Below are 13,710 nucleotides of genomic sequence, written 5' to 3'. Positions count from 1 at the left end.
AAAATAGGCAGCTGGGCCCTGGGCAGCAGGCCAACCGGCAGCCTCTTTGATGTGAACGTACACGTCAGTGTTTCTCCTTTCCTTCCCCTTCTCATTGCCTTCTTCTGGGCCTCTCCACACATCTCAACAACCTGTCTGGCTCAGGCTGGAGATGTCTGCTCTGGCTCAATCTCTTACCTTGCTCAGGGACAACATCAATCCCCTTTGCCAATTTGAGGATTTTTCTGTAGTGTTCTACTGGTCAAAAGTCAAGGTTCTTGAAGGTTCTTGAATTCCCTGGACCAGATCCTGGCTTGACCTCTCTTCAAGGAAGTTTGTTTAGTTTTCTCTAAGCCTCAGTTTCTTCATCTGTAAAATGGGGGTAATGATAGAACAGTTACCTGGTAGGGATGCTGGGAAAATTAAATGCATTAATGACCTATCTAGTGCTCAGGGAAGTACCAGACCTATTATATTCACTATACAAGTTAGCTATAATAGTAATAATAGTTGTTGTTGCTATTATTATCACTAAGCACCATCAGTTTTCCCTTATTATAATTACTAACAAATACCATATGAGAAAGATGGGGGTTTTGCTTCAATCCTTCTACTAACTGACAATTCAATAGTAATTTCAGACTTCTGTGAAACTCTTGGTCTAATCCAGGTTCCTATCCAGACTGCCAACATTTACTTGGAAATTGTTAATTAATTTGTATTTTTGCTACATATCTTGAAATTTCCTTCACTTCGGATCTTCCTGCCTAATGTTTTAAGATTTTTGCATTTAGAACTTCATTTTAATTAAGGGGTAGGAAGATCTTATATTTCAGGGAAAATGGAACGGTAAGATGGATTTAAAGAATTCTACAATTAACTTCAGTGAACACATGCTTTTCGAAAAGCTAGTGAAAGTCTATTTGCTTTTCCATGTGACCCAAATAAATCTTTCTTTTCCAAATTCAGACAAAAATCATTAGGTACTACTCCCCAATAAAAAAAGAATGAACCACTGACACATACAGAACATGGATGAATCTCAAGGCCCTGCGATAGGTGAACAAAGCCAGACAACAAAAGACCAAATTCTAAATAATTCCATTTATATGAATTCTAGAAAAGGTGAAACTACAAGGAAAGAACATACCAGTGGCTGGCAGGGTTAGGGGACCGAGCACAATGGGGCCTGAGGCTCATTTGGGGGGATGAAAGAAATATTTTGAAATACAATAATGGTCAAGAGCAATCAAATTTTAAAAAAGCAATCGAATTGTACACTTAAAATAGGCAAATTTGATTATGTATAAATTATACCTCAATAAAACTGGTATAAAAAATAAGAGAAAATCTCAAAAACTCGATATGATAAGTGTGTGATGCTATTCAGTTCAAATGTGCAAACGCAGACCTAGGACTAGAAACACACCACTGTCTGCACAGGTTGTGGCAAAGTCAAGGCAGAGTCCAGCCCTAGCACCCCACTGGTTCTCAGAAGCTCTAAAGAGTGCCAGGCAGAAACACTACCCAGGAGTGGCAGGGGGACCCCTCTTGCTGGAAACCTCTCTGTTGGGGCAATTTATGAAAGGTAAGAGATGCCATTCTGAAATGTTTGCTTGGAAGGCACAAATTTCAACCCCCAGCTGGACATGTTCTAGGAAGTGAGCATGTGCATTGTCCTCGTCTCGCCCCCCACTCCCCCAAGTGGCCATGTCCATCTAGAAGCCCTGGTATCAGTGGGGATGATGTTCATTCCACACAGTTCTCCGGTTGCAAAGCTGGGAAGGTGCTGGGGCATTTCCTGGGGGCGTGGCCGGGAAGGCTGAGGCCATGGAAGTCCCCGGGGCCATTGTTTTATTTGCAGCTCAGTCAACACCCAGGGGACTTTTCTTTTTACGGTGCTATGTAAATCCCTCCACGGAACTGTCATTTCTCCACCCCCAACCTCCCAAATAGAATTGCAAGTGACATGTTGATTTTTGCCTTGCGTTCCATCATTACCTTAGCTCACTTTCAGGAGGAATGTCTGGCATGTCACCCACTTTCAAACTCACTTATGATAAAAACTGAAGCACGGCCTGTTCACATGCTGGCAACAGACTGGACTGTGGGACTTGATTCCCTGCCCCGAATCTCCCCAGATAGTTCTAATGATGTCAGCATGTGCAGACAAATTTTAAATGTAAAATACAGCAATCAAGAGGTAAAAAAAATCCCAAAAAACACAAAACACCCAACTCTCCTTTGTTCTTAATTGATAAAGGACAATGTCCATAAATGGAAGTGGTTCAGTGTTCTCTGGGCCATCTGGGTAAATTCTCGAAGGTTGGCCAGACTCCAGAAAACAATGCTCTCTGAAGCAAGCACTCTGGCTGAAGTGGCAGGCTTCCATTTTATGCAGAAACATATATAGCATTCCCACAGTTCGCTTTCAGGGAGCCGGAGAAGCCAAGCCAAAGCTCAAGTAATGCCTTTTCCTTTTTAAGGGCAGATGATCCTTTTTTTCTGTGGCTGCCTGGTGGTACACCTAGGCGGGGAATGTGCTGGGAAATGAACAGCTCCACGCAAAGCATGATTTCATTTGCATCTCTCTTTTTTTGGTGTAGTTATTGCAGACAGAAATATTCCAATCGAGCCTTTGTTTACCAATACGACAAATGGGGAAGAGCAGAGAGAAGGGGGACACATGCTCAGAACATAGAAGAAATGACAGGGTGAAAGATTCTGGGAACTTTAGATTGAAGGGTGTGTCCGCTGCTGTGTTCCCTTAGTCTGAAATGTGGGCACCCACCCATCTGTGAAATGTCTGATTCTTAGATTAAATGCGCTGCCCACAGTTCCTCAGCCACACTAATCCTTGATCTATAGATATTTGGAGTTGAATGAGAGGTGAAGGAGCCCGCACAGTGAAAGTTCTCACCTGGGTTGCACTGGTGGAGGTCCAGGGTTGTAGGCATGAAAAGACAGGCTGGAAGGGAGAGGGGGCCACCCTGAGATCAGAGCTCCTCACCCATATGCCTTCCCAAAGGAAGAAATGCCCAGGAAACAGTGTTTCTAAACATGCTTCTTAATTTCAATCTGGAACTTTTCCACCTTTAAATTTTAAAGTCTGAAAAACCCTAGATCAGTTAGAGTCGAATTCTTTGTCTTTAGATAGGAAATTTTGGACACATTTTAAACATCTAATGTGGGGCACCTGGGTGGTGTAGTCAGCTAAGCAACTGGCTCTAGATTTAGGCTCAGGTTGTGATCTCAAGGTCGTGGGATCGAGCCCTGCATTGGGTTCCATGTTCAGTGGGAAGTTTGCCTGAGTTTCTCTCCCTCTCCCTCTCCCTCTCCCCCTCCTCCTGCTCTCTCTCGCTCAAATAAATAAACAAATCTTAAAAAAAAATGCATAAACATCTAATAATAATTTTGACAACCAGGGTACTTGCAGTGAGGCTGTACCGCGTATTCTGCACACGCCCAGCTCCGCGCAGGGAGCCTTGCAGGGGGTTAGGAACTCACTCATCACCACCACCCTCTGCAGCAGGTGCTGTTATTATCCTCATTTTGAGGTTACTCAGGCTCCCTCACAATCCATGCCAATTCCACTCTCTAGAGTAATTATTCAGCTACAAGATAAAAACAAATTAAGCCTCTCACTAAATAAACACACACTTCTCCACTTCAAAAAAAAAGTTGAAAAAAAAAGTTGAGTTGGATCTTTAAAAAAAATAAAATGCCTAGTCCTTATAACATATACTATATTCTACAGGACTCCTCTCCTGCAGATCAGCAAGAAACATTTATTAGGGGTGCATTTTCCTGTTCCCATTACCTTTTGTAATTCGTCAGTGAACAATGACTTCAGATTCTTACGCAACATCCTTTTACATCATCCAGCCAGGTTTTGATGCTTTCCTCTTGGTCTGATACCTTAATCCAGTAGAAGAGCTCTTTTATTAGTATCTTAGTTCTTAAACTCCTTACAATAATTGGAAATTATTTTCAGCTTCGTCTGAGTCTGAGCGGTCTGAAAGAGCTTCAGAATTTAGTGGCTATCTCCAGGTTACACAGAAATCCCCAAACATTCCCGGGTGGGTCTTTTGCAGGAAGCCTGTGGATTGGATTCGACTTTGGTTACAAGGTGGAACTGTCAGACCATGGCAATTATGGAGAGAGCTACCAATAATCACTGAGAAGTCCAGAGATACTCCTCACTAGCCTAAATATTTCCACAGCCTCAGTATGTCTGCTTAGATTCAGGAAGAGAATTAATGCACTGATTCAGATAACTTAAACCAAAATGACACATTTCCCTCAATTATCTGTTTATTTTAGGTGAATATACTTTATATATTATATATAATATATGAGTTATTTAGACAATTGTTTCAATGTTCTGCTGTTTATTATATGAGTACACAGCAAAACAAGATTTAATTGCCATTGCTTTATCAAGCTGTTAATGCCTTTGCTACTTTCTTATCTCAGGGCCCTCTATTCATATAACCTTTGGAAGTAATTTAGAAAATCTCAGCCAAAGCAGAGTATGGCTACTTGGTTTGGCAGCAGAATTGTTTATGTAGAAACAGATACATTTTATGTGCCTTTGGTAAACTTAACATGGATTATATCTTCGCTAAAAATTCTACACATATGTGCACAGACATGAATATATATTACTTGAGCTCTAGATAGAAAAATCTTTTGAAAAGAATTGTTGAATCACAACATCGTATATTGAAACTAATATAATACTGTATGTTAACTATACTGGAATTAAAATTAACTACTTCATAAAAAATCTTCTGAGTAAAATTTTAGGACTTTTGTTGGTCGGTTTGCTTGTTAGGTTTTAATCTTATAGTCAATATTTTCTAAGGAAAGGGCAATTCTAAATCTTCTGACTCTTCAGGGCCTGATAGAAAACCTGTCTTGAAGTCACTGTCCCAATGTTATCCACAGACTAATTCTTACCTCTTGAAATTTTCTGAAGAATTCTTATTAACTTTATAAATTTATACTAATAAAAATTAACTTAATGAGCTTCCTTTCAGGACCAGATCTTGTCTAACCAGTCAAGCACGAAGTTGATTTTCCCACTGGACCACAGACAGAGCCAAAAGAGTGATAACGTATCAAGTGTCATGTTGATGACAGTCAATGTCCCCTTACGCAGAACTACGCTGTATTCCATGACACTAACTTAAATGTTTAGGAAAACAATCCAAAATATCCTCAGATTTTCTTATTAACATATTATGGAATTTTTATCCATAAAGTTCACCAACTCTTTCTTTTAAATAGCTGTCTTTTCTTGATCTGCTATAGAAGATGGACTTTCTTTTATTTTCTTAAGAAGACCTCTTAATCATTCCTGGTTCTAATACTTTAGGATTTGCTAAACAAGAGTAGATTTCAACCATTCCCCAATCTCTTATGACTTTATAAGCTTGATCTATATGTCCCTTTGCCTTTCTAGCAGAAAAATCCATTTTTAGACTCATCTAGTGTCCTGCCCTGGTGATGATTTTGGTTGCTCTCCTTAGAATGTTTCCAAGCTTCCCCACGTATGTCTTGACCAAGAGAGACCAGGTTGTAAAACTTCTTACGTTTGGAAGTAGCTCAGCCTGTGCACTGGTGGCATGCGATTTTGGATGGAGGGCCCTGTGCCGGGCATCTTGTAGGGTTAGGCCCAGCCCAGAGAGGTCCAGCAGAGGAGATGTGTAGGGGGTCAGGAATAGTAGAGCACTGAAAGCCCACACAGAACTTCTATTGCCAAGCCATGCACACTAGTCTGCATGCATCCAGAGGAAGGAAATCTCTTCCTTACTTTGTCTACCCAGAGGGGCTCCTTTTAGCCATCAGCAGTAAATGAGAACCAAAGGATCAGTCTACATGAATTCTTGATTTTGTCCTTGATGTGAAGCTGGTAATTCAGATACCATCATTTAGTTATTCTTTTTTTTTTTTTAAGATTTATTTATTTATTTGTGTGAGAGAGAGAGAGAGAGCATGAGGAGGGTGGGAAAGGGAGAGGGAGAGGGAGAGAAACTCAAGCAGACTCCACGCTGAGCACGGAGCCTGACACAGAGCTCGATCCCACGACCCTGAGATCACAACCTGAGCCCAAACTGAGAGTTGGACGTTCAACTGACTGCGCCACCCAGGCACCCTAGCATTTAGTTATTCTAATTTGGATTATTTTTCCTTAAATATAATAATTAACATGAGTTTTCCACTGAATTTCACGTTTTACCTTTCTGCTTATTCCAGTTCTTGCGAACTTTTCCAAAAAGTTTCTTTTCGCTGCACTGATTTGACATTTAGCACCAACCTCAGCGAAATACCTTTTGGAAGATTAAACCATGTATTATGTCCTCCAGGTAATTTACAATCATTTTAGAAAACATTGCTTACCACACCAATCTTGGGAGGATATTGCTCTTAGCATGTTTTCCTCCATCCAAAAAAACCTGCCCATTCTTCTCTTCTAAGCAGGTTCCCTATCATAACGAAATATGACATCTGGTTCTAAGGTAATGAAACTTTAAAATAATTTCTGGTATGGAACTTTAGTAACTCTCTTGAACATCCACAAAAAACTATAATATGTCTAACTTGTCTTTCAACTCATTTACCCTCCCAAAGAGCCATCCCGGTGTGATCTGTTACTCCTTTTCCAGAGTAGCTTGCTCGCCCACCTTTCTTAAAGATTCTATCAGCTTGACTCCCTTGTCTGTGCTCCTTAAGGCAGTGCTACCCAGTGGAAATGTCTACAGATGTTCTATATTGGTGCTTCCTAATGAGATAGCCACTAACCACATGGGTCTACTGAGCATTTGAAATGAGTGCAAATGAGGAATGAAAATTTTAATTTATTTAATTTTGTTTAAGTGTAAATAGCCACATGTGGTTAGGGCTACCATATTGGGCAGCGCAGGTCCAAGGCCTTTTTATCTCTCTGACTTATTTTATTTTTTTAAAGATTTTATTTATTTATTTGACAGAGAGAGAGCACAAGCAGGGAAGCAGCAGAGGGAGAGGGAGAAGTAGGCTCCCCAATGTGGGGCTCAATCCCAGGACCCTGGGATCATGACCTGAGCCAAAGGCAGATGCTTAACCGACTGAGCCACCTAGGCACCTGTCTCTCCTTTTAAAATGGACATCTCACTAAGTACCTCCTTCACTGTGGTCACTTGTAACTAAGTTAGTGAGTAGATAAAATTACTTCTGATGGGAAAAAAATTTTTTGAAGGTAGACACTTATGATTTATTGTTGGACTTTTACATTTTTACCCAACAGAAATTCTATCTTATGTGTTATCTAACATTTTCTGACCCTGCATTTCTATTGGCAAATATCATTTTTATATTAATAAAATCTTGTAAACTAGATGCCTGGAAATGGGATATAAGTTCCTTGCTCTGACTTTAAACTTCACCGTCTTATGCCAAAAATTTGGAAAGTTGCCCGTTTTGTTTTTCATTTTCTTACTTATTGTAAAGTATTCACTTTGCTATATTCAAAGGGTATTCACGAGAAGCAAAATACTGAGCATTTGTTAAATGTAAAAAAAAAAAAGTATTTTAAATTCCTTTCCCAGAACATGCTTGAAATCTTACTCAGATGCTGTAATCACCTACAAATGGAATTTATCTTCAAAAACTCTCATCATAATGCAGATTTTGATTTTATGATTTGATCTTTTTAAAGAAAATAATATGACACAAGAAGAGGAAAGAAGTGCTTGTAATCTGTCTTTCCAGTGACCCTAGACTAAACTCTTAATATTAAAGTCTGACAATTTTATTTGAGATAATTTTTATAGAGAATCCTTTACCACAATATTTTGCTGTGCTCATTCTTTTGCTTACTTGTTCAATGAATTTCTTTGAGTATCTCCTCTGAGCCAGACATGGTGGTAGGCACTTGATAAATCATACAGCTCCACTCTACATAATCTCTGGAGAAAGGCTAAGACAGGTGTTATGAAACACACTTCCTTAGGCATGAAGGGACCAAATGAAAAATATGATCGTGGGGTAGAGTTTCCTGGTACAACAAGCTGCACTGGAAAAGAACAATGAATTAATCCCTTGGTTCTGTCATCAATGGCCATTCAACAACTTGTTACATCAGCTTAATGAAGAGTAGGAATTCATCAGGTTTGCTGTCTTGGTATTCCTGGCGATATTTAGGTTTGTCGGGAATCTGCAAGCTCGTGACATCGACAATCCCCATCTTTCTCAGAATAAAACCCAGTGTCCATCTGGGGCCTCTAAGGTCATAAACGACGTGCCCCATCCATCTCTGCTCTGACCACACGGCCCTTCCGCTGTTTCTCAAACAAGAAAGTATGCTCTGTCTCAGAGCCGGTCCCACCTGAGGGTGAAAATGACCATGATCAGGGGCACCTGGGTGGCTCAGTCAGTTGATTGCCTGCCTTCAGCTCAGGTCATGATCCCAGGGTCTTGGGATCGGATCCCGCGACGGTCTCCTTGCTTGGCGGAGAGCCTGCTTCTCCCGCTGCCTGCCACTCCCCCAGCTTCTGCTTGCTTGCTCTTTCACAAATAAACATATAAAATATATTTAAAAAAACAAAAAAGAAAAGAAAATGACCACAATCAGATGCCACCTCCCACCTCTGCCCACTCGGCGTCTATGCCTGACTCTGCTTTGTGTGTCTTCCTAACACTTCTCACCACCCCACATCAGACATTCACGATTAACTGTCTCTCCTTCCAGAACATAAGCTTCAGCACAGCCGTGACTCTTGTAACAAGGCCTAGAACCCTCACTGCCCGGTCCTCAGTACGCCCTCAGTAGTATCTTTTTTAACGAATGAGTAATGCATGTTTAGTACTTATTTTTGCAAGACTGAATTCACTTACCTTTCTATACCTCAGTTTAAATATTAATGTGGTGAGGAACATTATCTAATCTAAATTGCCCCTTAACAATGTTAGGAAGATGACTAACTACATTAATACTATACAGATTGGAACTGCTTGGGAAAAAAAAACAATTCTAAAACTTAAGTTCTCTTGTTTTATAAAAGTAATTGGGTAGACCCTAAAGCCATAAATTCACACAAATAAGAGAGACTACAATGAATATAGAACAATGGTCTATAACTATAATAAGAACGGCAAAAGGAACATTAAACTTCTAAATGAGATGCTGTTTATGAAAAATACTTTTTTTCATGTTACAAGTGGTTATTTATTATTGTTGTTTTTGATAAGCTCTTTTCATTAAGGTCCAAGGTTCTAGATTATCTTCATTATTCCAGTTTTAGATGTGCATTTGAAAAGTACTTTCTTATGCTTAGAGCTTGAAGGTGCCAAACGGAAGAGACCTGTGCTTAAGACCAAGGGTGTGAGTGGACACTTTGTGCTCAAGGTATTTGGTGAAGGTCTTTCGTGACCTTGTCCAGGTCTTCCGTGACCTTGTCCAGAGGTCAAGAGACCACAGAGAAAGTATCCTCCAACCCAGATATTCCATAAATTAAAGGTCATTTAATCCAACCTTCCCTGCCCCCTGGAAGACCCACACTCATCAACCTAGGCAATTAAAAAGAGCCATTTCATTTCCTATTTTTCACAATTATTTATAATGATGGAAAGGAAATTTTATAGAAACAGGTATCAACTCTTTTTAGCATTTGTAACCTTTGAAAGTCATAAACTTACTTTAAAATTTTCCATCAGATAGGATGCATTTAGCTGCAAGTAGTAGAAATCCCAACTCAAAGTGATTTTTACAATAAGCAAATTTATCGGCTCAAATAATTGAAAATCCAGAGGTTGGAGGGGAAACAGGGTTAAATTATCCTATGGTCCAGTGGCCATCAAGAATCCAAGTTCTATCTTTCTCTTCTGTTATTCAGAATCCACTTCATCTGAACACTGGTTCCCTTCATAGTTGTAGACTGGTTGCCAGTAACAATCAGGATTATTGATCTCTCTCCCCAAGACTTCAAACAAAAATCTTTCCCCTTCCTGATTGGGCTGATTTAGGTCCTGTGCGTATCTCTCAATCAGTAACTATCACCAGGAAAATAGTTTATGCGGATTGGATTAAGCTTGGGTACCCTATCTGGCAAAATGGGTAGGAAAACTATGATTGGCTTAGGCCAGAAGTCAGCAAATTAGGGCTGTGGGCCAAGTCCTACCCACCAGCTGTTTCTGGGAAGTTTTGTTAGAACACAAACTCTTCCCCTACATTTTATCCATGGCGACACCTGCACCACAACCGAGTTCTGTGGTTGCTAACAGAGACCATATGGTCCATCAATCCTCAAGTATTTACAATCTGGCCTTTTAAGAGAAAGTTTGCCAACCCCTGGCTTGGGTCCACATGAACCCACTTTGTAGCTAACTCTAATCCCCTAAATCATGATGTTACAGGAGAGAAAGTTGGGCTCAATTGGACCAATATAAGTCCCTCACATGTAAACCTAGTCGGTTTTTTCCTCCCTGTTCTTTCCTGGGCAGAGCGGAAAAAGAAATGAACACACCAGCTTCAGAATGAAAGCCTTAGTTTGGAGGGTGATTGACTTACCCTCATTCTTTTCTTCCAGATTGATTGGTATCAGTTCCTTACATTGATCTGTGTTCCAACCTTGGCGGTGTGTTTTGTTTTGTTTTGTTTTTATGAATTGTCTGCTAGTTATTTGTTAATTCCGTGAAACCAGACTACTCAAACCTTCTGCCAGATCTTCAACCCACCAACAGCGGTTAGAGGAATTCCCCCAGAGTCCTGCTGTGCTCCCAGGAGAAATCTCCCTCAAATTGTTCAGCAATGCCTGGTCAGTCACAGGAAGAACCATTCCTGCGCATGCTCACATCACGGTTTTCCAGGTAAGCCATTTCCTGTCAAAACAACAATCTGACCTTTCTGATGCCATATATATATATATAGATAGATGATAGATACCTTTATCTATGTCTATATCTTTTCTTGTTTACTTCTATTAGGATAAGAGCAACACAAGTCCACTGTGGAAACATTAGAAAACAGATAACCGAAGGGGGAAAAAAAGAAAACTTGTCACCACACCATGCCCCAGGGAACTCATAAAACAAACAGCAATCTCCCCTCCAAGTGACCTAAACCAGCTTTGACTTTTCCAGCAGGAAGTCATGATGGAATATTTTACATTTAGCTCCCTATATTTATGAAATTACTGAATGGGTCTATTCTTTTACTAGCCTTTCCAAGGGTCTTTACTAAATTGTGAACTTCATACCCATTTAAGGAAATGTCTGGGAAAGGGCAGAGTTTGAGAAGCTGCCATTTCAAATTACTCTCTCAAAGCCTTATACACATCTTTTGCAAACATGAAAGAGAGCCTACTTCTCTTCGTTTGGGCTGGCACATACAATTTCACCTTATTTTGTAAATAAAAGGGAGTCAACCTTTCTGAAATATAGGGTTGGGAAAGTATGCTCAGCTTCATAAATCCTCCTTTAGGCACACCTGTGGGTTTACTAGTGCTCATTATAGAAACCACTTGAAAATGCCCGAAGGTTGGATTGTTTCCAAAACATCAGATGGGTACCACACTTGGGTTTAGGGCTAGAGTAGACTAGAGGATGGGATTCAGGCTCACTGCAAGTCCCTGTGGGGATCTGAGTGTGGGATCGGGGCCAATGCTGTAATTAGAAACCAGGCATTACTTCAGAGAGTGGTGCTTTCCCACCCTGCTCATGGCACCTGCCCCGCCTCCATTATTTCTCTACCAAGTCTACACAGTACAGCCAACACCATGGGTCATCATAAAATTGGCCCTTCGTCAACTAAGGAGAATTCCTGCTGGAGAGAATAGGAGCCCCTGAATGCCTGGAAGAGAAGGGGTGAAGGAGATTGAGGAGTACACAGTTGAGAGAGGTGCAAGAACACTGGCTCTGGGGCCCAGACAGTCTGGAGTTTTAATCCCAGCTCCACCCTTCCAGGCAGAGTGATCTTGGGCCCTTCCATTCTCTAGGTGTCATTTTCTGCCTGGATAAAAGAATAATAACAACAGCCCCTGCTTACTTCATAGTGTTGGCTGCTGTGAAGGTAAAGGGCAATTAATGAGCTAAATACTTAGCACAGCACTGGTTAGTATTAGTTCTTATCCTTATGAAGGGAAAGGGCCCAGAATGGGGAAGCCGGGATCCTGGGAACATACTTCTCTTCACAGCATAGTCTGAATGGTGGAGTCCATGTTTACAGGGTTCCAACTGCCCAGGACTGCCCAATTTGTGATGAGACTTTCTGCATCAGACTGTGTGAGAGCAGTGTGTTCACCTCTCATTCAAGTAATTTTTAAATAGATTTTATTTTTAGAAAAGCTATAGATTTATAGAAAACTTAAATATAGAGTACAGAGAATTCCCATATACCCCATATTCCATTTCCCCGATTACATCTTACATTAGCATCTTACATACACAAATACTGTGTATTTGCCACAATAAAGCAATATTGATACATATCTTAGAGATTTCCTTAGGTTTTTTTTTAACTTTAATTTTAATTTTTTTTTTTTACCTAATGTCCTTTTCCTATTCCAGGATCCCATCCAGGATACCACGTTCTACTTAGTTGTTGTGTCTCCTTTGGCTCCTCTTGGCTGTGACAATTTCTCAGACAGTCCCTGTTTTTTGATGACCTTGCTAGTTTTGAGTGCTGGTCACATGTTCTGTAGAATGTTCCTCAGTTGGGATTTGTCTGATATTTTTCTCATGATTAGACTGGGGATATGGGTTTTGGGGAGGAAGACCACAGTGGTAAGTACCATTTTCATTTCATCCTATCAAGGATACATACTATCAGCATGACATCACTGTTGACATTGACCTTAGTCACCTGGCTGAGGCAGTTTTGCCAGGTTTCTCCACCATAAAGTTACTCTTTACCCCCTTTCCATACTGTATTCTTCAGAAGTCACTCCCTGCTGCCCCACAGCTAAGGAGTGGGAGTTACCCTCCACTTCCTCAAGGGCAGAATAGCTACATAAATTGTTTAGACTTCTTCTCTATGGGAGATTTGTTTTTTCCCCTCAAGTATTCTAGGCCAGTCTTTGCTTGAATGAATTGTTTAGTGTTTACAAAGCACCCCTGAAAAATAGTCTAAAGCCAACTTCCCCCAAATTGGTTTCTTTAAAACTTACCACTTTCTATAATTAAGGATTAATATTTGGAGTGTTTTCAAGCTGGGCATGGAGGAAATATGAAAAAACAATTTCTAAAACCTGACTTAATCTTCTAGTTCAGTGTCACAAATGCCAGCCAGTTCTGGAATTAGCAATTTCTTGCTAAACCTATACAGAAAGGCCTGAAAATGAATAAGGAATTAAAAATAAAACAAGTGGGATGGTCAAAACCAATATGAATGAATAGCTGTGAGCCAAGTGGAAAAGCATCCTTTGGCAAGTTTAAACTGGTTACCTCAGCATGTCCCGAGAATGTGCTTCTAATGTTCCAGGCCATTAGGCTCCTTTTGTAGGTATGAATCCTGCCCCTCCTCAAAAAGGAAGCTAGCTCTATGCCTCTCCTAAAACATACATCTTTAGATTGATCGAGCATTAACATGCTCTTAAATATCTCTCTCACACACACACACCACCACCACCACCACCACCACCACCAAACTATTTGAGAATAAATTCCATGCCTACGAATTAAAATAATTGGAATAATTGGCTGGGTAGCTGAAAATCCACTTGAACTTTTCCATAGAAAGACTTCTTGTAA

The sequence above is a fragment of the Zalophus californianus genome, chromosome 10 (assembly GCF_009762305.2).
Source record: "Zalophus californianus isolate mZalCal1 chromosome 10, mZalCal1.pri.v2, whole genome shotgun sequence".
Lineage (NCBI taxonomy): Eukaryota > Metazoa > Chordata > Mammalia > Carnivora > Otariidae > Zalophus > Zalophus californianus.
This window is presented reverse-complemented; position numbering follows the sequence as displayed.